The following is a 25,290-nucleotide window of genomic DNA, read 5'->3' as shown; positions in this document are numbered from 1 at the left end:
GCTAACAGTTGTCTTGGTAATAGTTGTCTTGGTAACACTTGTCTTGCTAACAGTTGTCTTGGTAATACTAATCTTGCTAACAGTTGTCTTGATAACACTTGTCTTTCTAACAGTTGACTTGGTAACATTTATCTTGCTAACCATTGTCTTGCTAAGCATTGTCTTGCTAACAGTTGTCTTCGTAACACTTGTCTTCGTAACACTTGTCTTGCTAACAGTTGTCATGTTAAAAGTTGTCTTGCTAACACTTGTCTTCGTAACACTTGTCTTGCTAACAGTTGTCTTGGTAAAAGTTGTCTTGCTAACAATTGTCTTGCTAAAAGTTGTCTTGCTAACAGCTGTCTTGCTAACAGTTGTCTTGCAAAACGTTGTCTTGCTAATACTTGTCTTGCTAACACTTGTCTTGCTAACAGCTGTCTTGCTAACACTTGTCTTGGTAACAGTTGCTTGCTAAACGTTGTCTTAATAACCCTTGTCTTGGTAACAGGTGTCTTGGTAACAGTTGCCTTGCTAACAGTATGTGTAGAAGGAGGATGAAAGGATAGAAGAGGGTTGTTGAATGAAAAAACAAGACATTGAATTGACATTCTCAGGTGTATGGTGAGGTGGAACTTCATGTGTGGAATAATCAATCAATCAATCAATCAATCAATCAATCAAATGGTGTACCATCACCATGAATATATGGCTTCAATGGCTCTTACATTTCCCCCTTCTGCACATGCTGTAAGGTGTATCTGGATAGAAGGGGGTTATTGAAGGAAAAAATCAGTTGGTGTCCTTTATTTAATAAATGTTAAAGTGATGTCCTTGTGTTGCTGGATGGGATATAGCGTAGCACTTACAGACTGCATGCTGAAGTGGAACCTCATGTGTAGTCATGAAGACCAGTAAAGTTAGATCCCTGTTCCATTATTTATAGTTTCATAACGCATTTGTGTTACATGCTAATACAGTAACGGTACTATATTACAGTACTGTAGTTCAAGACGACAGAGATTCCACTTCATGTCTGAGAGGCACAGCTGCAGTGAAATGAAGACGACCCTCAATACTGCCATTATAAATGTCAGGGAACACATGCCTCATGACGACTATTCTATAGCAGATTAAAAGACAGGAGCGGAATGACCAGGGATCCTTGTACAAGATGTTAATTATATATACAGCACTGTACTATCTCAAAGCTTGCTTCTGTAGTTAGTAACGTGTAGTTCTTGCTTGCTTCTATAGTTAGTAACGTGTAGTTCTTGCTTGCTTCTGTAGTTAGTAACGTGTAGTTCTTGGTAGGCTTGCTTCTGTAGTTAGTAACGTGTAGTTCTTGCTTGCTTCTGTAGTTAGTAACGTGTAGTTCTTGCTTGCTTCTATAGTTAGTAACGTGTAGTTCTTGCTTGCTTCTGTAGTTAGTAACGTGTAGTTCTTGCTTGCTTCTGTAGTTAGTAACGTGTAGTTCTTGGTAGGCTTGCTTCTGTAGTTAGTAACGTGTAGTTCTTGCTTGCTTCTGTAGTTAGTAACGTGTAGTTCTTGCTTGCTTCTGTAGTTAGTAACGTGTAGTTCTTGGTAGGCTTGCTTCTGTCGTTAGTAACGTGTAGTTCTTGCTTGCTTCTATAGTTAGTAACGTGTAGTTCTTGCTTGCTTCTGTAGTTAGTAACGTGTAGTTCTTGCTTGCTTCTGTAGTTAGTAACGTGTAGTTCTTGCTTGCTTCTGTAGTTAGTAACGTGTAGTTCTTGCTTGCTTCTATAGTTAGCTACTTGTAGTTCTTGCTAGGCTTGCTTCTGTAGTTAGTAACGTGTAGTTCTTGCTTGCTTCTATAGTTAGCTACTTGTAGTTCTTGCTAGGCTTGCTTCTGTAGTTAGCTACTTGTAGTTCTTGGTAGGCTTGCTTATGTAGTTAGCTACTTGTAGTTCTTGCTTGCTTCTGTAGTTAGCTACTTGTAATTCTTGGTAGGCTTGCTTCTGTAGTTAGTAACGTGTAGTTCTTACTTGCTTATGTAGTTAGCTACTTGTAGTTCTTGCTAGGCTTACTTCTGTAGTTAGCTACTTGTAGTTCTTGCTAGGCTTGCTTCTGTAGTTAGCTACTTGTAGTTCTATCTAGGCTTGCTACTGTAGTTAGTTCAGATCAAACCTTCTCTTGAACTGGACTTATAAGCAAACTCAATGAACAAAAGTCACTGAGGGTCTGAGGTTCGGAAACGTGATTAAGAGACAACTAGTAATGTGTCAAAAGGGTGTGTGTGTGGTTGTGTGTGTGTGTGAAGTGACGTCCCCCATCCCCCCCTCCTCCCCTTAACCCTCTTGTAGTTCCGGAACCCTATGTAGATGTACAGCCTTTCCCTGTGGCTGCAGTATTCTCCCTGGTGGGGGAATCATGTTGTCATTAAGTGTTACATCATTAAATGGAACACCCTACTCCTCTTCCTCTCCTGATTGGAATCAGCTGTAGTAGTTACCGTACAGCACAGAGTCTTCCCTCATACAACTCCCTCTCTCTTTCTGGATGGGTTGAACCTCAGGAAGAGGAGGAGACTGTGTGTGATGTTGAACTTGGGCGGTGGTGGCGCCTTGCCATCCTTGGCTCCTGGATGCTTTCCTGATTCAGCTAGCTCTCTGACTCATCCATCACATCTCTCTGTCCCTCCCTCCTTCCTGTCTGGTCCGGTCAGTGATCCTCTACCACTACTACTTATTGTTGCTCCAGCTCCCTGACTTTCTGCTACTCACCTCCTCTTTATGCTTCCCTCACTCCTAGCTTCCCTTCTTCCCTCCATCCCAGCTTCCCTCCTTCCCAGCTTCCCTCCCTCCCAGCTTTCCTCCTTTCCTGCTTCAATCTTTCCCAGTTTCCTTGCTTTCCTCCCTCCCAGCTTCCCTCTTTCCCAACTTCATTCCTTCCCTCCCTCCCTCCCATCTTCCTTCCTTCCCTGCCTCCCAGCTTCCCTCTTTCCCAACTTCATTCCTTCCCTGCTTCCCTCCCTCCCATCTTCCTTCCTTCCCTCCATCCCATCTTCCTTCCTTCCCTGCCTCCCAGCTTTCCTGCTTCCCTGCCTACCTGCTTCCCAGCCTGCAGTGTTTAAGCATGGCTGGGAGCACTAATACGGAACAGGCGTGGAATGCTTCCTGTGTAAATACACTAACTAACTCATTAGTGGATAGTCCTACAGAACTCTTCCTCTGTAAATACACAAACCACCTCATTGGTGGATAGTCCTACAGAACTCTTCCTCTGTAAATACACAAACCACCTCATTGGTGGATAGTCCTACAGAACTCTTCCTCTGTAAATACACAAACCACCTCATTGGTGGATAGTCCTACAGAACTCTTCCTCTGTAAATACACAAACCACCTCATTGGTGGATAGTCCTACAGAACTCTTCCTCTGTAAATACACAAACCACCTCATTGGTAGATAGTCCTACAGAACTCTTCCTCTGTAAATACACAAACCACCTCATTGGTGGATAGTCCTACAGAACTCTTCCTCTGTAAATACACAAACCACCTCATTGGTGGATAGTCCTACAGAACTCTTCCTCTGTAAATACACAAACCACCTCATTGGTAGATAGTCCTACAGAACTCTTCCTCTGTAAATACACAAACCACCTCATTGGTAGATAGTCCTACAGAACTCTTCCTCTGTAAATACACAAACCACCTCATTGGTAGATATAACCCTCAGAGATCTTGATTGCACACTGTATATAGTGTAGGTGGGATTAGATAGGAAGAGTACGCCTACTAGAAATGGGATAAATGGTAGTCTGAAATGCAGACATAAACAATGCATTAGTTTGTGTGTGTTGCCATCTCTCTGTGTAAGTTGTTGAGCAATGGCCCACACGTAGACACAGGCATGCTGAGTCATGACTTTCCTCATAGTAAGGAAGAGTAAGTAACCTTGTCCGAGCCAGAACGGACAAACGACTTTCCTCACAGGCAGCGGGCTTATTGTGACAAAGTTATTGTTAAACTATAAATGTGTACTGGTCCGGTAGATCAGGGATTCCCCAACTTGGTCATGGAGCTCCCCTTGGGTGCACGTTTCGTTTTCCCCCCCAAGCACTACACACCTGAATCAAAGGGTTGATTATTTAAATTGGTTGTGTAGTGCTAAGGGAAAAACGCACCTGGGGGGGTGGGGGGGGGCTGAGTTTGTGAAACCTTGCGGTAGATGACAGTAGTCTAAACTAGATGACTGGATGTTTCAGTTTTAAGACAGTATTGCCATTGTGACATTCTATGTGGTCATGTTCAACCATTTAATAACAATGTCATAACTGTGGCTGAGAAAGTAGATAAAAGCTGGTTATCTGACCTATGATGCCTGCCATCTGTCATAACAATGTTGACAATATAGTGACATATATTGAAAGGGAAGTCGGCCCACAGGTTTATGTCGTGGCTGTGTTAAACCTAGAATTCTTAGTTGCTACGTTCATTTTTGGACTTATTGATTAATGAATTTAAAAAACAGAGGCGGGTGACTGCTTTGTTATTGTTTCAACTGAGGATTCCAGCTTTAAGCATCTCCATATATGTTGAGTTGAGGACTCCCACCTCTCAACAGGGGTCTTCATGCGGTTATAATGAATGACAGCATGTACCCTTGCAGTCATGTTTTCACAGTTTAAAGCATGTATTTGACCATTTACAGTCATATCCCACTGGGCACACACTGGTTGAAACAACATTGTTTCCACGTCATTTTAATTAAATTATGTTGAACTAACGTGAAATAGACGTTGAATTGACATCTGTGCCCAGTGATATATTTTACTTTCAGAAATTAAAATAGTCTAGTGTATACTGTAGGTGTACATCTTTGAAAAAATATATAATCCCTACACAACACATGAGATATGATTATCTCCATAAAATATAGGCTTATCATAAATAAACTGCTATGGAATCAAGTCAACTCAAAACCACGAGCTAAATAAACTGCTATGGAATCAAGTCAACTCAAAATCATTAGCTAAATAAACTGCTATGGAATCAATACAACTCAAAACCACGAGCTAAATAAACTGCTATGGAATCAATACAACTCAAAACCACGAGCTAAATAAACTGCTATGGAATCAAGTCAACTCAAAACCACGAGCTAAATAAACTGCTATGGAATCAAGTCAACTCAAAACCACGAGCTAAATAAACTGCTATGGAATCAAGTCAACTCAAAACCACGAGCTAAATAAACTGCTATGGAATCAAGTCAACTCAAAACCACGAGCTAAATAAACTGCTATGGAATCAAGTCAACTCAAAATCATTAGCTAAATAAACTGCTATGGAATCAATACAACTCAAAACCACGAGCTAAATAAACTGCTATGGAATCAATACAACTCAAAACCACGAGCTAAATAAACTGCTATGGAATCAAGTCAACTCAAAACCACGAGCTAAATAAACTGCTATGGAATCAAGTCAACTCAAAACCACTAGCTAAATAAACTGCTATGGAATGAATGGTGGGCTGCTATTTATGTGTTTCGAACACCGCGCGCATCCACGCTGAGGGTATATAAAACGCCTGAGCGGGAAAGGGAGGAAGTTCGAAGATTGTTGTGTCCTTGAATAAGGAGGGAACTTCACCCTAATTTGCTCCAGTACTACTGTGGCTGACCGTGTAAAACACCATATTTCACTGCATCTAACCCGTGTATATGACAATAAATACAAAATAAATAAAATACTGTATCCATGGAAAAAACGACATTTCGAACCTACTGAGCGTGCTCTGAAGGAAACCCAATAGCTGCCGTGTCATTGGCTCAAGCACCCCTGAGATTCGAATGACGTATGAGGCCGTGACGTCGACATATGTTTTATTCTAACGGTGCAATAAATTATTTGGACAGTGATTATGTCCATCCTCGATGGAGTACCGTGTGAATCCAGTTTACGTTATGGTGTAGATTTGTTTTATCCCCGTAGGCAACAGGGAATAATAAAGAACTACGTTGTTTCGACTTTATAGTTCCACTATTTCATTTATCCACCGCATATTGGCTGAGATTAATGCAATACTAATGTCTATAAAAAAAATTAAAAAGTCGTAACCAAACCACACATCAACATGTCTACAGGACTGTTCTGTATGGGGTATATCCTACCATATCCCAAACATATGCCATAGTACTTTAATATAACAAACACTGAATACTTTCCACACGTTGAAAGATACAGCATCACGATTCATTGATGTGGATTAAACCATGACTTGGCAACTACCGGACAATCATGACATGTCAATTAACTTTAGTTGCCAAGTTTCATCCAAAGATCCATTCATTGAATTCAAATTATTCTAAATGAAAATGTCAAACAAAATAAAAATGTATGTTCTCATAATGAAATAAAAACAGCTAGTTAGTCGATAACAAAGTTGTCAAAGTGAATCATATTGATGTGATGGGCATACCTTGAAGTAGCTGTGTGTAGCGGTGCCGTTTCTTTAAATGGATGCAGTCAGCATAGGCTCGGTTAGCAGCGTTCAACTTGGAGAAAACTTCTCAGCAACGTATCTTCTTGAGTCACCTTTGCAGAAACACTCATGAAGCTTCATAAAATGTCTCTTCATAAAGAAAAAAAGTTTGTGCAATTTTCCAAGTCTCCTTGCTGTGAACGGTTAAAAACATTAATTCAAGTATTGTATATTTTTTTCTTCTTTTAACTTCTCTCTTTGCATACATTAATTATATAATGTATACATTTTAAATGTATACAAATCATCTTGTTAGTCAACTTTGGCATAAGTGTAATATATACAACGAATAAAAGAGATAAACAAAATAAAGAAAAAATGAAAAAATGGTCATTCAACAGTAGTCAATGTTGGTGAGAAGAGCTGTAGGTAATACAGGTTAAAGTCATGAACTGCCCAACCACGCTACTTTTACTACTTCTTCAGCGTCTAATTCCTTCCAGACGTCCTGGGTTTATGCTTCCTGCACGTAGCTCCTTACATTTCAAAAGACTCTTAACCAGGGAGAGTTTTTGGACTTGTTTTAATAAGGGGGGAAGGTTTGGGGATGAGGAGGAGCAACATATTGAGGAGAGAAGAGAAGAAAAAAAAGTTGATGCCCACAAGTAAGTACCCCATTCAAACTTCTGAGACGTGGACCCGGGGATGGAGACGTGCCTTAGGCGAATTAACCTGAATGTTCTTGGGGGAATACATGCAGAGAGATTGCATTCGATTTTGAATACGTGCAATATGCTTTCGAAATCTGCAAATAGTTTCTTCACTACTTTGTATGAGGGTTTTCCATGACAATGTCAGAGTATAGCCTACAGGTAATACACATAATCCTTTAGCAAAACAAAACAAAAAAACACTGCATTTAGTCGTTGTTATACTAGCTCGAAATAATAACTATTATTCTTGCAATATAACTTGCAATATTTTCCTGCTATCATTTCTGTGCCCGTACAGACCATAATTATCCATCTGGTATTTGTCTGCTATCCATCAGTAGGAGCACAGTACAAGCATTGGCCAGCAGGGAGCGCCATATAATTCTAAACCCAGTACTAGAACCCTTGCCATGGAATAGTCTACTGCGGAGTCATGTAATAAGATCTAAATATATGACTCTGGCCTACTGTAGATGCACAGTCATTGGACAAGGCACATTCCTCTACCTTGTGATGGAATTCAAATAGGTGTAAAAATGACAATATCAGTCGTTCTAAAAGCGAATCAAATGTCTAGCCACAGTATTTGCATTGCCCCCCCCCCCTTTACCCTGCTGCTATTCTCAGTTTATTATCTATGCATAGTCACCTTAACTCTACCTACATGTACATATTACCTCAATTACCTTGACTAACCGCACATTGACTCCGTACCCTGTATATAGCCTCGCTATTGTTATTTTACTGCTGCTCTTTAATGATTTGTTACTTTTATTTCTTATTATTTAATTATCTATTTTTTTACCTAACATGTATTTTTCTTAAAACTGAAATGTTGGTTAAGGGCTTGTAAGTAAGCATTTCACTGTAATGTCTACACCTGTTGTATTCGGCACATGTGACAAATACTATTTGATGTGATTCATTAGCTCATGTTTTCAACAGAGAAAAAGTGGTTTTCATCTACTGTACCAAGAGCTTTGTATGTTATCATTATTGAATGTGACAGAAATTCCTAATTAAAAGTCACTTGGCTGAAATTCCAAACATAATATATAAGATGAAAATAATATTGGTCGCTCACATTTCTTATTATTATAATCCCTGAGTTGAACACGAACAGATGGATCGAATGACATGTCATTGAAATACCCCATACAGCTGTGTGTGTTTATTTGTTCTGTATAAAACATATTCCTGTCAAGCTCAAATGACTTTCTCTGCCAGGGAGGGACATTGTCATGGCCTGTTTGACAGGGGGCCAAATATGAGTACCCTTATTTCTCCTGTCTATGTTGCCCAGCCACTATATTGATTTAAACAATGATACCCAATTACTTTTACCTTCCCCACGCACACGAATACACACAAAAACACACACACAATCGTTCCCCATCAGCGCTGCAGTCAGAACAACCACCTTGGATAGAGAGAGAGAGTGAAGGAGAGAGAGAGAGAGAGAGAGAGAGAGAGAGAGAGAGAGAGAGAGAGAGAGAGAGAGAGAGAGAGAGAGAGAGAGAGAGAGAGAGAGAGAGAGAGAGAGAGAGAGAGAGACAGAGACAGAGAGAGACAGCGACAGAGAGAGAGACAGAGAGCCAGAGAGAGAGACAGAGAGAGACGGAGAGAGAGACAGAGACACAGAGAGAGACAGAGAGAGAGACAGACAGAGAGCCAGAGAGAGAGAGAGAGAACATGAAGGGTTCTATGCTATTCCATCAGCCCAGAGAAGTGCTGAGGGCTGGGGAGTGATGAATTCAGGCCTTCACTGGTTTTCTTAGGATACGTCCCAAATGGCACACTATTCCCTATACAGTTCACTACTTTTGATCAGAGCCCTATGGGATTCCCTATGGGCTATGGTCAAAAGTAGTTCACTAAATAGGTAATAGGGTGTCATTTGGAACTCTAGCTCTCCCTGACTTTGATGAACAACAACCATATGTTTCCCAACTGAGGATGCCCAGAGCAGAAGCAATGGCAGCAGGCTAGGACACAAACCATGTATTGTTTTAAGGCCTAGTCAGTCTCGCCAACCAAGCACCAATCTAAACATCACGTTGGCTTCCTCGCTAGTGATAAAACAATTATGACATCACATTAAATGTCTCTTTCCTTCCAAACAGTAGACTGTTGAGGTGTATACTTTTGGTACTGTTCCATTGGTTATTTTGGTTCCAAATTGGTTAAAGGTGAAAAAAAAGGCTTCTTGACAGCTTCTACCCCCAAGCCATACGACTCTTGAACAGTTAATCAAATGGCTACCCGGACTATTTACATTGTCCCCAACCCCAACCCTCATTTTTACACTGCTGCTACTCTCTGTTCATTATCCATGCGTAGTTACTTTACCTACATGTACATAATAAAGACAGGAAAGGGGGAGACCTAGTCAGTTGTCCAACTGAATGTATTCAACTGTAATGTGTCTTTCATTTTGAATTTGTCAATCAAGTGCCTCTTAAGTATTTGAAAGTATATTACATCTTTTTGAAAATATCTAAACTGACGCAGGTGAAGGTCGTCAGGCTTGACTCTTCTACTATCAACAGTGGCACCTTTAGAGGAACGTTGCCTTTTAGTGTGTTGATTGTGTAAGATGTGAGACGGATTATGAGAGGATGTTGTCATGGTTTAATGTGATGGGCAGAGAGACAATGTTCCCTTTCCTCAGATGAGTCAGGTGATTTTTAATCCATGTTGTCTGACTAAGCCTACAGGGCATCATGTGACAGGGCCCGTAACTGTTGCTAACAACACTCTGTTGACCAACCAGGATCAAACCCTGGTATCCAGGATGAATGTGTCGGCTCGTCACGCTAAAGCCTAGGCATTAGCATGGAGAATTGAGGCTTTGATTTGTTCTCTTCTCTCCAGGCCCCTCTAAAGTAATGCAGTGATCTCCAGGCCCCTCTAAGGTAATGCAGTGATCTCCAGGCCCCTCTAAGGTAATGCAGTGATCTCCAGGACCCTCTAAAGTAATGCAGTGATCTCCAGGCCCCTCTAAGGTAATGCAGTGATCTCCATGCCCCTCTAAGGTAATGCAGTGATCTCCATGCCCCTCTGAGGTAATGCAGTGATCTCCAGGACCCTCTAAAGTAATGCAGTGATCTCCAGGCCCCTCTAAGGTAATGCAGTGATCTCCAGGCCCCTCTAAGGTAATGCAGTGATCTCCAGGCCCCTCTAAGGTAATGCAGTGATCTCCAGGCCCCTCTAAGGTAATGCAGTGATCTCCAGGCCCCTCTAAGGTAATGCAGTGATCTCCAGGCCCCTCTAAGGTAATGCAGTGATCTCCAGGCCCATCTAAGGTAATGCAGTGATCTCCAGGCCCCTCTAAAGTAATGCAGTGATCTCCAGGCCCCTCTAAGGTAATGCAGTGATCTCCAGGCCCCTCTAAGGTAATGCAGTGATCTCCAGGCCCCTCTAAGGTAATGCAGTGATCTCCAGGCCCCTCTAAGGTAATGCAGTGATCTCCAGGCCCCTCTAAGGTAATGCAGTGATCTCCAGGCCCCTCTAAGGTAATGCAGCGATCTCCAGGACCCTCTAAGGTAATGCAGTGATCTCCAGGCCCCTCTAAGGTAATGCAGTGATCTCCAGGCCCCTCTAAAGTAATGCAGCGATCTCCAGGCCCCTCTAAGGTAATGCAGTGATCTCCAGGCCCCTCTAAGGTAATGCAGTGATCTCCAGGCCCCTCTAAGGTAATGCAGTGATCTCCAGGCCCCTCTAAGGTAATGCAGTGATCTCCAGGCCCCTCTAAGGTAATGCAGTGATCTCCAGGCCCCTCTAAGGTAATGCAGTGATCTCCAGGCCCCTCTAAGGTAATGCAGTGATCTCCAGGCCCCTCTAAGGTAATGCAGTGATCTCCAGGCCCCTCTAAGGTAATGCAGTGATCTCCAGGCCCCTCTAAGGTAATGCAGTGATCTCCAGGCCCCTCTAAGGTAATGCAGTGATCTCCAGGCCCCTCTAAGGTAATGCAGTGATCTCCAGGCCCCTCTAAGGTAATGCAGTGATCTCCAGGCCCCTCTAAGGTAATGCAGTGATCTCCAGGCCCCTCTAAGGTAATGCAGTGATCTCCAGGCCCCTCTAAGGTAATGCAGTGATCTCCAGGCCCCTCTAAGGTAATGCAGTGATCTCCAGGCCCCTCTAAGGTAATGCAGTGATCTCCAGGCCCCTCTAAGGTAATGCAGTGATCTCCAGGCCCCTCTAAGGTAATGCAGTGATCTCCAGGCCCCTCTAAGGTAATGCAGTGATCTCCAGGCCCCTCTAAGGTAATGCAGTGATCTCCAGGCCCCTCTAAGGTAATGCAGTGATCTCCAGGCCCCTCTAAGGTAATGCAGTGATCTCCAGGCCCCTCTAAGGTAATGCAGTGATCTCCAGGCCCCTCTAAGGTAATGCAGTGATCTCCAGGCCCCTCTAAGGTAATGCAGTGATCTCCAGGCCCCTCTAAGGTAATGCAGTGATCTCCAGGCCCCTCTAAAGTAATGCAGTGATCTCCAGGCCCCTCTAAGGTAATGCAGTGATCTCCAGGCCCCTCTAAGGTAATGCAGTGATCTCCAGGCCCCTCTAAGGTAATGCAGTGATCTCCAGGCCCCTCTAAGGTAATGCAGTGATCTCCAGGACCCTCTAAAGTAATGCAGTGATCTCCAGGCCCCTCTAAGGTAATGCAGTGATCTCCAGGCCCCTCTAAGGTAATGCAGTGATCTCCAGGCCCCTCTAAGGTAATGCAGTGATCTCCAGGCCCCTCTAAAGTAATGCAGTGATCTCCAGGCCCCTCTAAGGTAATGCAGCGATTTCTTTTTTATTATAGGAAAAAAGTCTCTCCTCACCAAAACACAATCAGTCAGAGAAAAATAATATTTGGCATAGACTCCTAAGGTAAACATTACTCCCTCTCATACAGTAAATACATATAGTTAAATCAATAACACTCCATTATACTATAGGACGACGTCATCACATATTGTCATGCCTCCTCCCGCTCTCCCTCTCTGTCACCATTATGATGCACATCAGCGCTCATTGGACTCACCCTTGGGCCCCCTCACCTTGTTGATTGACCCATCTATATCTGTCTGTTTCTCCGTTGGTTCCCCATGTCAGCATTCATGTTGTTATGTTTTCTCTTGTCCAGACACTGTCTGTGTTCTGTTCCTGTCCGTGTTCTGTTCCTGTCCGTGTTCTGTTCCTGTCCGTGTTCTGTTCCTGTCCGTGTTCTGTTCCTGTCTTTGTTCTGTTCCTGTCTGTGTTCTGTTCCTGTCTGTGTTCTGTTCCTGTCCGTGTTCTGTTCCTGTCCGTGTTCTGTTCCTGTCCGTGTTCTGTTCCTGTCCGTGTTCTGTTCCTGTCTGTGTTCTGTTCCTGTCTGTGTTCTGTTCCTGTCTGTGTTCTGTTCCTGTCCGTGTTCTGTTCCTGTCCGTGTTCTGTTCCTGTCCGTGTTCTGTTCCTGTCCGTGTTCTGTTCCTGTCTGTGTTCTGTTCCTGTCTGTGTTTTCATTAAATATTCACTCATTGTACTTGCTTCTCGTCTCCAGTGTCTGTCCTTACACATACTGTACATTACCAATATATACACTTATTTAACCTTTATTTATAGGCTTCAAAATAATCTCAATTCAGACCAGGGTCTCTTTTTCAATGGTGTCCAGTGTTACAACTATCAACAATCCAAACAGATTAAACATAAACAAACTACAGACTTAAATGTTAAGGAATGGTAGAGAAAGCCGTACCCATACAGTTAACACATAATGAATGGTAGAGAAAGCCGTACTCATACAGTTAACACATAATGAATGGTAGAGAAAGCCGTACTCATACAGTTAACACATAATGAATGGTAGAGAAAGCCGTACTCATACAGTTAATGAATGGTAGAGAAAGCCGTACTCATACAGTTAACACATAATGAATGTACTCATAGAGTTAACACATAATGAATGTACTCATAGAGTTAACACATAATGAATGTACTCATAGAGTTAACACAATGTCCCTTTCATGTATTGCCATTTGTCCTAATGAACATTGAGAGCCAAACTCCTTATCCCATAATTGGATAAGCATATCATTTGTTTAAAGCACAAGCCTGCTGAAAAGTGCACAATTGAGAGTAATAACATGTCTTGATATTTAGCTTCCCCGGGTCCTGTTGCTAAGAAGATGATGTGGTTTAGGGATTATTTAGACAGGTTTCACTGAATCAGCCCCTTCCAATGTCTTGTAGGATTACTACTATACTGTATCACCCCAAACCTGGAGACAGTGGGAGTGGATCGTGAGTAATGGGTACTAATGCCCTTTGAACTCTTTAAGGAAAGCACCTTACTATGCTTTGAGGTGGCCTGGCCGGTTGCTCACCATCACATTTTCCACAATGATATCCCTGGCTAGCTCCTCTCCTCCTCCACTAGAGTCACGTTCTGGTCATGGGCTTCCTTTCAACTATAATCACTCTTTTCACTGAGACTCCATTATCGCTGACTAATCAGAGACGTGGGAGATGCAGCTCTCTGCAGAGAGAATGGATCCATTGACTAAAGGGCAGTTGGTTACTGTAAGACGTTGTGCTGTTGAGTTGAGTGTTTGACTGTTTTTGCGTGTCTGCTACGTCCCCGAAGAGTTATCTTCTCCAAATGAAACATGTGGTCTTTAGTGTGAGAAGATTAAGATGACGATAGACTACACCCCTACTCTTCCTTCGCCTCCTCCGCCCTCTCCTCATGGCTTGTTTTTAGCGTTTCCCAGGCGACAGATCAGAGAACAGCTCACCATAGTGCAGAATAGCAGACAGATCACTGTGATTGGGAAGGAAGTGAGTTGGCAGGAACACAACACAACTTGAATACTATTATGAAGATTAAAGTGAAAGGATCAGGTCTGTAATAACTGTAGTCAAGCCCCCTCAACACAGCAACATTCTACTGATTTATCAGAGTCTATTGGCAAGTATTTGGATCGTGTTGTAAACAAGGTTTTGAATGGCCGTGTATATCATTTACACCATATTTTCATACTGATTTGATGTAATTTTAGGATGATTTGCAATCCAGAAACTCCACAAATCACAATGTTGTTGTCCCTAAAGTTGCAAATCCAAGTGAGTTGTCACCAATGACTTACATAAATCCTGGATTGTTGATGCTTTGTATTGGCCAATGAGAGGCTTTGTAACCACCGGTCGGCCATATTGGCTCTCCCCAGAAGAAGCAGTCCTCCATAAGAATGAATGGAATTCTACTGTATTTTAATTAAGTGTTTCAATGACAAAATTACATGTATTTAAGTATTGTGTTGTTGTAGTGCGCTCAGTAACATTTATTTAAAAAAATTAAATACCCTTTTTATATATATATATGTTTTCTATTTAAAAAAAAATATGTTTAACTCACATATCTAATTTAAAAGTATACATTAAGGTGTCTGTAATATAATAAATGTGTCAAAAACAAATGTTGACGTTAATACATGCATTTGTATAGCTTCCAAAATATTTTTTTACAACAGTGGGGGAGTGCGAAGATGGACGTGCAGTGGCTTCAAACAGCTCCTCCTGTCAGTTATCTAGTGTACATATACATCACTGGTTGACACCATGCAATATGACTTGGTTTACTTTTGTAGTCCTGCCTCGAAGGTTTCCTTTGAAGTGACTGGAGCCATTTGAGCCATGATGGAGTCACGGTCGCATTGCGTCAGTATTGCTTCATTACGGTATGGAAGTCCCTGAGAGGTCACAGAGTTAATCAATGCCCCCTACGACAGACAGGAAGTCACAATACTGCTCTTTACTGCTTCTCTTCCACCCTGAGTCACTCTCCTCAGCTTCAAAGAGAAGCTTTATTACCACCACAGCAGTAAGGGCAGTCTACAGACTGACTGTTCATGACTGTGGTTGTCTGTCATTGGCAGGACAGGACACAGTGATATGCAACTAAACAACAGGTTAAAGGGATGTATCTAGCAATGTTCCCACAAAAATGTTTTGGCACTGAGAAAAGGTCTTGAGACAGGAAACGTTCATTTCTGTGTAACTTCTGGTGTGTGTTAACTGTGAACACTGAGGCTGTACCTGCTTGAAGTTTCCGTTTCAGACAGTGGCCAATAGGCTATTGTAGCTATCAGAGCAGGTAGGGCTATCAGAGTGGCTTATCAATAAAACCAATGGAGAAAATGCCATAACATTTCCACATGGATATAGCTATTGGCCTTTGGGATATTGTCTACAATAGTCAATATGTGGTGTTCAATGTAGGCCTACAGTCTAAGATACTTTTTCAAACCTGATGCATGGTTTAACCATTTCATGACTGATGTTTACGTTGTGCAAAAGCTCACATCCTTTTATAAAAATAAGAAATGATCTAAAACAATTGGCCAAATAGATGACTGACAAATGGGATTATATTGTGTTACATGATGCAAGAAACCACTTTACAAAAAAATGCAATACATTGTTATCATTATTATTACTACCATATTTAAGCGTCTCAAAATAGGACACTGCCCCTTTAAGACAAAAAAAAATCTGATTCTGATCACAGGAGGCATGTTAACACCAGGTGTAAATGGGGTGGTGATCTCCTGAGTCTTCTCCCTAGCTCCTTACCTACCGCCCCATGCTGGGAGGCTCCATAGCTCCATTCATCACCACGGCTTCTTGCGCCATCAAACTGCCTCCATTGTCTCCAGTGATTATACACAGCGCACCACACGTTTCCCACATTTACATTTGATAGTGAAAAAGGAAGAGAGAGCGTGACGTGTTGACTTCATTATCACTCCCCTGACCTGCAACTCTCTCTAGAAGCCTTCCTAGAACAACCAGACAGTCAAAGGGTGGCCTTTCCACCCGCAGGGGCTCTCAGCCTCTCGTCTCAGACCCAGCTGGACATGGGATCAAATAGTATACATTTTCCTTCAAATTGAGTGTTTGCTACGAGTCTTCCTGGAGTGCCAGATTGGGTGGGGTTTTGACTTTGGACCAGATTCTGCTTGACTTTTAGGTTCAGCATGTTCAACAGGCTAAAGGGGCCAAAGCCTTTGAAGAACAGGCAGGCGAGTCGTGGAACACCTCTATTAAACGACCATCGGTCACCATCGGCATCGGTTTGAATTGTAACTGACAGCTGTGGCATCGAGTGGTGATGACTGGGTGAAATAAACCTGCCCACACTGTCCTCTTCCTGCCTTACCGGTTCACATCTCACTAGAGACCCTGACGTATCTGAGAGGGATGAAACAACCACACATCATGAAGTTATGTATTTACACTCTTGGGGGGGGGGTGCTATATAGAACCTTTTGGTTCCAGGTCAAACCTTTTTGAGTTCTATGTAGGACCCTTTACACAGAAAAGGTTCTAACAGGAATTAAAAAGGGTTCTCCTATGGGGACAACCGAAGAACCTTTTGGAACCCTTTTTTCTAAGAGTGTGACATCCTTAACTGAGTGGACGGCTAAAAGACCCCTTTTAAGAGACCATGATGTTTAGAACCCCAGTATTAGAGACCATGATGTTTAGAACCCCAGTATTAGAGACCATAATGTTTAGAACCCCAGTATTAGAGACCATGATGTTTAGAACCCCAGTATTTAGAGACCATGATGTTTAGAACCCCAGTATTAGAGACCATGCTGTTTGAGATGGGTTCCTGTTTCCTACTAGTAAGTACACAGATTTAAAACGAAGGTTTTGACCACTTCCCTGAAGCAGTAAAGTACATATGATAAATGATGTTGATCAATATGCGGCCAATCCTTTTAACTTCCTCTTAAACATGTTCTCTTAGTAATGCATTGATATCAATGAGAGAATATCAGTGAAATTTAGACTTGAGTGCATGTTAAGATTCACCCCTCTGACATCACATGAGGACATGTGAAGACATGGACATATTTGTATTTTTTTAACCTATATTTAACTAGGCAAGTCAGTTAATAACAAATTCTTATTTTCAATGACGGCCTAGGAACAGTGGGTTAACTGCCTGTTCAGGGGCAGAACAACAGATTTGTACCTTGTCAGGTCGGGGGTTTGAACTTGAAACCTTCCGGTTACTAGTCCAACACTCGAACCACTAGGCTACCCTGCCGCCCCGTGAGGACATGGACATATGAAGACATGGACATATGAAGACATGGACATATGAAGACATGGACATATGAAGACATGGACATATGAGGACATGGACTTATGAGGATATGGACATATGAGGACATGGACTTATGAGGATATGGACATATGAGGATATGGACATATGAAGACATGGACATATGAAGACATGGACATATGAGGACATGGACATATGAGGACATGGACTTATGAGGATATGGACATATGAGGACATGGACTTATGAGGATATGGACATATGAGGATATGGACATATGAAGACATGGACATATGAAGACATGGACATATGAAGACATGGACATATGAGGACATGGACATATGAGGACATGGACTTATGAGGATATGGACATATGAGGACATGGACATATGAGGATATGGACATATGAGGATATGGACATATGAGGACATGGACATATGAGGATATGGACATATGAGGATATGGACATATGAGGACATGGACATATGAGGATATGGACATATGAGGACATGGACACATGAGGATATGGACATATGAGGATATGGACATATGAGGATATGGACATATGAGGATATGGACATATGAAGAGATGGACATATGAGGATATGGACATATGAGGATATGGACATATGAGGACATGGACATATGAGGATATGGACATATGAGGACATGGACACATGAGGATATGGACATATGAGGATATGGACATATGAGGACATGGACATATGAGGATATGGACATATGAGAACATGGACATATGAAGATATGGACATATGAGGACATGGACATATGAGGATATGGACATATGAGGATATGGACATATGAGGATATGGACTTATGAGGATATGGACATATGAGGACATGGACATATGAGGATATGGACATATGAGGATATGGACATATGAGGACATGGACATATGAGGATATGGACATATGAGGATATGGACATATGAGGATATGGACATATGAGGACATGGACATATGAGGACATGGACATATGAGGATATGGACATATGAGGACATGGACATATGAGGATATGGACATATGAAGAGATGGACATATGAGGATATGGACATATGAGGATATGGACATATGAGGACATGGACATATGAGGACATGGACATATGAGGACATGGACATATGAGGATATGGACATATGAGGACATGGACACATGAGGATATGGACATATGAGGATATGGACATATGAGGATATGGACATATGAAGATATGGACATATGAGGATATGGACATATGAGGATATGGACATATGAGGACATGGACATATGAGGATATGGACATATGAGGACATGGACATATGAGGACATGGACATATGAGGATATGGACTTATGAGGATATGGACAATGCCATCGACATAAAATTGGGAAATAATTTTAGGTAAAGTTTGTTATTTTGTTTGGAGTGTCTTATGCTCCTGACTCAGTATCCATGATATAATATAATAACAAATATAAAAATACATCAAATAAATATATATATTTAGACACCTACTCATTCAAGGGTTTTTCTTGAGAAAACTTTTGACTGGTATTGTATATACACTGTACTACATTTTTAATTGAACCTTTGTTTAACTAGGCAAGTAAGTTAAGAACAAATTCTTATTTACAATGACGGCCGACCCCGACCAAACCCGGACGACGCTGGCCCAAATGTGCACCACCCTGTGGGACTCCCAATCACGGCCGGATGTGATACAGCCTGGATTCGAACCAGGTACTGCAGTGATGCCTCTTGCACTGAGATGCAGTGTCTTAGACCAACAATACTTTACTATACAACAGGACCAGTCAAAAGTTTGGACACACTCACTCACTCATTCAAGGGTTTTTCTTTTATTGTTACTATGTTCTACATTGTAGAATAATAGTGAAGACATCACAACTATGAAATAACACATATGGAATCATGTAGTAACCACATTTTTTTTTTAACAAATCAAAATATTTGAGATTCTTCAAAGTAGCCACCCTTTGCCTTGATGACAGCTTTGCGCACTCCTTGTGCTGAACACGATCTAAACCACCAAGAAATGAAACCCTGCCATTACAAATGACCAGATATTTCAAAGGATCCATTTGAATTTCTTTCTTCCTCTCCATCCAGACGCACATTCTATTACCCACCGACGTCATGTTTTGGGGAAATACGTAAACAGTGGAGCCGGCTGCCGCTGTGGCAACACAATTATTACACAGGGGATCTGCTGTGTGATTTCCCAACAGTAAGTATGAACATATGAGCTTTTAAACCCTCGTCCAAACATACAGCAGTGCTCTGCTCACCCAACTCTGGATGCATCACCCAAAAGCCACCCTATTCTCTATATAGTGCACTATGTTTGACCAGAGCCCATAGGGACCCTATTCTCTATATAGTGCACTACGTTTGACCAGAGCCCATAGGGACCCTATTCTCTATATAGTGCACTACGTTTGACCAGAGCCCATAGGGACCCTATTCTCTATATAGTGCACTACGTTTGACCAGAGCCCATAGGGACCCTATTCTCTATATAGTGCACTACGTTTGACCAGAGCCCATAGGGACCCTATTCTCTATATAGTGCACTACGTTTGACCAGAGCCCATAGGGACCCTATTCTCTATATAGTGCACTACGTTTGACCAGAGCCCTATGGGGATCCTATTCTCTATATAGTGCACTACGTTTGACCAGAGCCCATAGGGACCCTATTCTCTATATAGTGCACTACGTTTGACCAGAGCCCATAGGGAACATATCGGGAATAGGGTTCCATTTGGGACACATAAAGATTTGTTTGTGTTCAGGCTCAGAGAGGGACAGACAACTCCAGTTTTAAACACCGCAGGACCAAAACAAAGCCGTTTTGCCACAATGAAAATAAACCTCCGCCTCCTAGTTATTTCTGTAGAAAGACACATGACTACACAGTTTACACTGGGAAGTTAAACCTTCACCTGTTTTAATCCTCATGTTACCCTAACTGAACTTTAGTGACCTGCGCTAATTGTGTCAGGTTGTGTTGTAGATTTAAAACAGGATTCCCCTCACTGCCTGATGTTAGTGTATCAAGTCAATACTATAAAGGTTTAACTATCAAGTCACTACTATAGAGGTTTAACTATCAAGTCACTACTATAGAGGTTTAACTATCAAGTCACTACTATAGAGGTTTAACTATCAAGTCACTACTATAGAGGTTTAACTATCAAGTCACTACTATAGAGGTTTAACTATCAAGTCACTACTATAGAGGTTTAACTATCAAGTCACTACTATAGAGGTTTAACTATCAAGTCACTACTATAGAGGTTTAACTATCAAGTCACTACTATAGAGGTTTAACTATCAAGTCACTACTATAGAGGTTTAACTATCAAGTCACTACTATAGAGGTTTAACTATCAAGTCACTACTATAGAGGTTTAACTATCAAGTCACTACTATAGAGGTTTAACTATCAAGTCACTACTATAGAGGTTTAACTATCAAGTCACTACTATAGAGGTTTAACTATCAAGTCACTACTATAGAGGTTTAACTATCAAGTCACTACTATAGAGGTTTAACTATCAAGTCACTACTATAGAGGTTTAACTATCAAGTCACTACTATAGAGGTTTAACTATCAAGTCACTACTATAGAGGTTTAACTATCAAGTCACTACTATAGAGGTTTAACTATCAAGTCACTACTATAGAGGTTTAACTATCAAGTCACTACTATAGAGGTTTAACTATCAAGTCACTACTATAGAGGTTTAACTATCAAGTCACTACTATAGAGGTTTAACTATCAAGTCACTACTATAGAGGTTTAACTATCAAGTCACTACTATAGAGGTTTAACTATCAAGTCACTACTATAGAGGTTTAACTATCAAGTCACTACTATAGAGGTTTAACTATCAAGTCACTACTATAGAGGTTTAACTATCAAGTCACTACTATAGAGGTTTAACTATCAAGTCACTACTATAGAGGTTTAACTATCAAGTCACTACTATAGAGGTTTAACTATCAAGTCACTACTATAGAGGTTTAACTATCAAGTCACTACTATAGAGGTTAACTATCAAGTCACTACTATAGAGGTTTAACTATCAAGTCACTACTATAGAGGTTTAACTATCAAGTCACTACTATAGAGGTTTAACTATCAAGTCACTACTATAGAGGTTTAACTATCAAGTCACTACTATAGAGGTTTAACTATCAAGTCACTACTATAGAGGTTTAACTATCAAGTCACTACTATAGAGGTTTAACTATCAAGTCACTACTATAGAGGTTTAACTATCAAGTCACTACTATAGAGGTTTAACTATCAAGTCACTACTATAGAGGTTTAACTATCAAGTCACTACTATAGAGGTTTAACTATCAAGTCACTACTATAGAGGTTTAACTATCAAGTCACTACTATAGAGGTTTAACTATCAAGTCACTACTATAGAGGTTTAACTATCAAGTCACTACTATAGAGGTTTAACTATCAAGTCACTACTATAGAGGTTTAACTATCAAGTCACTACTATAGAGGTTTAACTATCAAGTCACTACTATAGAGGTTTAACTATCAAGTCACTACTATAGAGGTTTAACTATCAAGTCACTACTATAGAGGTTTAACTATCAAGTCACTACTATAGAGGTTTAACTCACTACTATAGAGGTTTAACTATCAAGTCAATACTATAGAGGTTTAACTATCAAGTCACTACTATAGAGGTTTAACTATCAAGTCACTACTATAGAGGTTTAACTATCAAGTCACTACTATAGAGGTTTAACTATCAAGTCACTACTATAGAGGTTTAACTATCAAGTCACTACTATAGAGGTTTAACTATCAAGTCACTACTATAGAGGTTTAACTATCAAGTCACTACTATAGAGGTTTAACTATCAAGTCACTACTATAGAGGTTTAACTATCAAGTCACTACTATAGAGGTTTAACTATCAAGTCACTACTATAGAGGTTTAACTATCAAGTCACTACTATAGAGGTTTAACTATCAAGTCACTACTATAGAGGTTTAACTATCAAGTCATATCATATTCATAGATTGCATCTGCATGTTTAGTGTAGTAGTATAGACTCTATAGTGTAGTAGTATAGACTCTATAGTGTAACTCTATAGTATAGTAGTATAGACTCTATAGTGTAACTCTATTGTGTAGTAGTATAGACTCTATAGTGTAGTAGTATAGACTCTATAGTGTAACTCTATTGTGTAGTAGTATAGACTCTATTGTGTAGTAGTATAGACTCTATAGTGTAGTAGTATAGACTCTATAGTGTAACTCTATTGTGTAGTAGTATAGACTCTATAGTGTAACTCTATTGTGTAGTAGTATAGACTCTATAGTATAGACTCTACAGTGTAGTAGTATAGACTCTATAGTGTAACTCTATTGTGTAGTAGTATAGACTCTATAGTGTAACTCTATTGTGTAGTAGTATAGACTCTATAGTGTAACTCTATTGTGTAGTAGTATAGACTCTATAGTGTAACTCTATTGTGTAGTAGTATAGACTCTATAGTGTAGTAGTATAGACTCTATTGTGTAGTAGTATAGACTCTATAGTGTAGTAGTATAGACTCTATAGTGTAGTAGTATAGACTCTATAGTGTAACTCTATTGTGTAGTAGTATAGACTCTATAGTGTAGTAGTATAGACTCTATTGTGTAGTAGTATAGACTCTATAGTGTAGTAGTATAGACTCTATAGTGTAACTCTATTGTGTAGTAGTATAGACTCTATAGTGTAACTCTATTGTGTAGTAGTATAGACTCTATAGTGTAGTAGTATAGACTCTATAGTGTAGTAGTATAGACTCTATTGTGTAGTAGTATAGACTCTATAGTGTAACTCTATAGTGTAGTAGTATAGACTCTATAGTGTAACTCTATTGTGTAGTAGTATAGACTCTATAGTGTAACTCTATTGTGTAGTAGTATAGACTCTATAGTGTAACTCTATTGTGTAGTAGTATAGACTCTATAGTGTAGTAGTATAGACTCTATAGTGTAACTCTATTGTGTAGTAGTATAGACTCTATAGTGTAACTCTATTGTGTAGTAGTATAGACTCTATAGTGTAGTAGTATAGACTCTATAGTGTAGTAGTATAGACTCTATTGTGTAGTAGTATAGACTCTATAGTGTAACTCTATAGTGTAGTAGTATAGACTCTATAGTGTAACTCTATTGTGTAGTAGTATAGACTCTATAGTGTAGTAGTATAGACTCTATTGTGTAGTAGTATAGACTCTATAGTGTAGTAGTATAGACTCTATAGTGTAACTCTATTGTGTAGTAGTATAGACTCTATAGTGTAACTCTATTGTGTAGTAGTATAGACTCTATAGTGTAGTAGTATAGACTCTATTGTGTAACTCTATTGTGTAGTAGTATAGACTCTATAGTGTAACTCTATTGTGTAGTAGTATAGACTCTATAGTGTAACTCTATTGTGTAGTAGTATAGACTCTATAGTGTAACTCTATTGTGTAGTAGTATAGACTCTATAGTGTAACTCTATTGTGTAGTAGTATAGACTCTATAGTGTAGTAGTATAGACTCTATTGTGTAGTAGTATAGACTCTATAGTGTAGTAGTATAGACTCTATAGTGTAGTAGTATAGACTCTATAGTGTAGTAGTATAGACTCTATAGTGTAACTCTATTGTGTAGTAGTATAGACTCTATAGTGTAGTAGTATAGACTCTATTGTGTAGTAGTATAGACTCTATAGTGTAGTAGTATAGACTCTATAGTGTAACTCTATTGTGTAGTAGTATAGACTCTATAGTGTAACTCTATTGTGTAGTAGTATAGACTCTATAGTGTAGTAGTATAGACTCTATAGTGTAGTAGTATAGACTCTATTGTGTAGTAGTATAGACTCTATAGTGTAACTCTATAGTGTAGTAGTATAGACTCTATAGTGTAACTCTATAGTGTAGTAGTATAGACTCTATAGTGTAACTCTATTGTGTAGTAGTATAGACTCTATAGTGTAACTCTATTGTGTAGTAGTATAGACTCTATAGTGTAGTAGTATAGACTCTATAGTGTAACTCTATTGTGTAGTAGTATAGACTCTATAGTGTAACTCTATTGTGTAGTAGTATAGACTCTATAGTGTAGTAGTATAGACTCTATAGTGTAGTAGTATAGACTCTATTGTGTAGTAGTATAGACTCTATAGTGTAACTCTATAGTGTAGTAGTATAGACTCTATAGTGTAACTCTATTGTGTAGTAGTATAGACTCTATAGTGTAGTAGTATAGACTCTATTGTGTAGTAGTATAGACTCTATAGTGTAGTAGTATAGACTCTATAGTGTAACTCTATTGTGTAGTAGTATAGACTCTATAGTGTAACTCTATTGTGTAGTAGTATAGACTCTATAGTGTAGTAGTATAGACTCTATAGTGTAGTAGTATAGACTCTATTGTGTAGTAGTATAGACTCTATAGTGTAACTCTATAGTGTAGTAGTATAGACTCTATAGTGTAACTCTATTGTGTAGTAGTATAGACTCTATAGTGTAGTAGTATAGACTCTATAGTGTAGTAGTATAGACTCTATTGTGTAGTAGTATAGACTCTATAGTGTAACTCTATAGTGTAGTAGTATAGACTCTATAGTGTAACTCTATTGTGTAGTAGTATAGACTCTATAGTGTAACTCTATTGTGTAGTAGTATAGACTCTATAGTGTAGTAGTATAGACTCTATAGTGTAACTCTATTGTGTAGTAGTATAGACTCTATAGTGTAACTCTATTGTGTAGTAGTATAGACTCTATAGTGTAGTAGTATAGACTCTATAGTGTAGTAGTATAGACTCTATTGTGTAGTAGTATAGACTCTATAGTGTAACTCTATAGTGTAGTAGTATAGACTCTATAGTGTAACTCTATTGTGTAGTAGTATAGACTCTATAGTGTAACTCTATTGTGTAGTAGTATAGACTCTATAGTGTAGTAGTATAGACTCTATAGTATAGACTCTACAGTGTAGTAGT

The 25,290-nt window shown here is 39.9% G+C and overlaps 1 protein-coding gene across 1 annotated transcript in view; it reads right to left on the bottom strand.

The window, feature by feature from the left end:
- LOC109878265 (hyaluronan synthase 2-like) overlaps nt 1-6,957 on the bottom strand; it is a 31,152-nt gene extending 24,195 nt beyond the window's left edge. The window contains exon 1 of the mRNA XM_031812212.1: nt 6,427-6,957. The gene's annotated coding sequence lies outside the window, so the exon portion shown is untranslated. The remainder of the gene's footprint in view (nt 1-6,426) is intronic.
- Between the last annotated feature and the right edge of the window lie 18,333 nt (nt 6,958-25,290).

The sequence above is a fragment of the Oncorhynchus kisutch genome, unplaced genomic scaffold (genome assembly GCF_002021735.2).
Source record: "Oncorhynchus kisutch isolate 150728-3 unplaced genomic scaffold, Okis_V2 Okis02a-Okis13b_hom, whole genome shotgun sequence".
NCBI classification, from domain to species: domain Eukaryota; kingdom Metazoa; phylum Chordata; class Actinopteri; order Salmoniformes; family Salmonidae; genus Oncorhynchus; species Oncorhynchus kisutch.
The sequence above is the reverse complement of the archived record's forward strand: the minus strand, read 5'-3'. Positions and strand labels throughout refer to the sequence as shown.